Source organism: Nicotiana tabacum, chromosome 8 (assembly GCF_000715075.1).
Source record: "Nicotiana tabacum cultivar K326 chromosome 8, ASM71507v2, whole genome shotgun sequence".
Taxonomy (NCBI): Eukaryota; Viridiplantae; Streptophyta; class Magnoliopsida; order Solanales; family Solanaceae; genus Nicotiana; species Nicotiana tabacum.
In genome coordinates this window covers 34,323,597-34,326,385 of record NC_134087.1, presented here as the reverse complement: position 1 = coordinate 34,326,385, position 2,789 = coordinate 34,323,597, and positions in this window count along the sequence as shown.

Sequence of the window (2,789 nt, the reverse complement as noted above, 5' to 3'; positions counted from 1 at the left end):
AAATTTCAAGAACTTCAAAATCCTTAAAGAACCAAATTTCACTATTAGGCGCCAAAATGCTCCCGGGTTGTCCAAAATGCAATCCGAACATAAGCCCAAGTCAAAAATCAGCATACAAACCTATTGGAACCTTCAAATCTTGATTTTGAGGCCGTTTACTCAAAATGTTGACCAAAGTCAAACTTGGCCTTTTAAGCCAACCTTAAGGAACCAAGTGTTCCGATTTTAACCCAAACTCTTCTAAATCCCGAACCAACTATCCCCGCAAGTTATAAATCAGTAAAAGCAAGTACGAGAAGTCTTATTTAGGGGAACGGGATTCTAGAAAGCAAAACAACCAATCGAGTCGTTACACATGAAATACTGGATGCACACTCGACAAGCTAGGTGGCAAGGCAAGCTCGTAAGCCACCTCCCCAATCCTCTGAAGTACCTCAAAAGGCCCAATGGACCAAGGGCTCAACTTTCCCTTCTTCCCGATACTCATAACACCCTTCATGGGTGAAACCTTCAGTAGAATCTTCTCCCCAATCATGTAAGAGACACCACGGACTTTCCTGTCGGCATAACTCTTCTGTCAAGATTGTGCCTTGCGAAGCCGCTCCTGACTCAATTTAACCTTGTCCAAAGCATCCTGAACCAGGTCAGTACCTAATAGCCTAGCCTTGCGCGGCTTAAACCAACCCACCGGAGATCTACACCGCCTCCCATATAAAGCCTCATGCAGAGCCATCTGAATGCTCGACTGATAATTGTTGTTGTAAGCAAACTCCACGAGCGGCAGAAACTGGTCCCATGAACACCGAAATCAATGACAGAAGAATATATCATATCCTCCAATATCTAAATAGTGCGCTCGGACTATCCATCCCTTTGAGAGTGAAATGCTATACTCAACTCTACCTGAGTGCCCAACTCTCGCTGCACGGCTCTCCAAAATTGCAATGTAAACTGTGTGCCTCTATCTGAAATGATGGAAACTAGCACACTATGAAGGCGAACAATCTCTTTGATGTAAATCTCAGCCACCCGATCTGAAGAATAAGTAATACTCACCGGAATGAAGTGCACGAACTTGGTTATCCGATCCACAATCTCCCAAATAGCATCGAATTTCCTCGAAGTCCGTGGGAGTCCAACAATGAAATCCATAGAGATCCACTTGCACTTCCACTTTGGAATCTCTATCCTCTGAAGCAATCCACCTAGTCTCTGATGCTCATATTTTACCTGCTGACAATTGAGACACCGAGCTACAAACCCAACTATATTCTTCTTCATTCTCATCCACCAATAGTACTGCCTCAGGTTCTGGTACATCTTCGCAGCACCCGGATGGATAGAATACCGCGAACTGTGGGCCTACTCAAGAATTAACTCCTGTAGCCCATCTACATTGGGCACACATATCCGGCCCTGCATCCTCAATACCACATCATCCCCAATAGTAACATCTTTGGCATCACCGTGCTGAACCGTGTCCTTAAGGACAAGCAAATGGAGATCATCATATTGGCACTCCCTGATGCGATCATATAAGGAAGACCGAGAAACCACACAAGCTAGAACTCGGTTGGGCTCAGAAATATCTAATCTCACGAACTGGTTGGCCAAGGTCTGAACATCAACTGCAAGAGGTCTCTCACCAACAGGAATGAATGCAAGGCTACCCATACTCACTGCCTTCCTACTCAAAGCATCGACCACCATATTGGCCTTTCCCAGATGATACCAAATAGTAATATAATAATCTTTTAGCAGATCCAACCATCTACGCTGCCTCATATTTAGATCCTTCTATTTGAACAAGTGTTGGAGGCTACGATGATCATTAAATACCTCACAAGACATACCATAGAGATAGTACCTCCAAATCTTCAACGCATGAACAATGGAAGCTAACTCCAAATCATGGACATGGTAGTTCTTCTTATGGGGCTTCAACTGGCACGAAACATAAACAATCACTCCACCCTCCTGAATCAATACACACTCAATACCGATCCGAGAAGCATCACAATATACTGTATGAGAACCATATACTGATGGTAGAACTAGAATTAGAGCTGTGGTCAAAGCAGTCTTGAGCTTATGTAAGATCTCTTCACACTCATCTGACCACCTGAAAGGATTACCCTTTTGGGTCAATTTGGTCAAGGGCGATGCAATAAATGAGAAACCCTACATGAAGCAACAGTAATAACCAGTCAAACCAAGAAAGCTCTGAATCTCTATAGCTGAGGACGGCCTGGGCCAACTTTGAACCACCTTTATATTCTTCGAATCCACCTGAATACCCTCAGTGAACACCATGTGTCCCAAGAACGCCACTGAACTAAGCCAAAACTCACACTTGGAGAACTTAGCATAAAGCTTCTCCTCCCTCAACCGCTGTAACACAATCTTCAAATGCTGCGCATGCTCCTCCTGTTACACCAGGATATCTTCAATGAATACAATGACAAATGAATCGAGATACGGCTGAAACACACTGTTCATCAGATGCATGAATGCAAACACATAATTTTTGACACTTAAAAACACAAAAATATTTTCATCTTTAGTTTAAAGTCAATTAATATATTTATGTTTATAGTATTTTAATTTTACCATGATTTTAGCCTATTTTCTCTACTTTTTACTTTATTATAACATTTGAAAATACAAAAATAGTTTTACTTTTAATATTTAATTTTATTTTAGTAGTTTATTTTAATTAATTAAGAGTGATTTTTATATTTTTATAAATACATAGACCCTACCTAATTTTTCCTAAATCCAAGCCCATA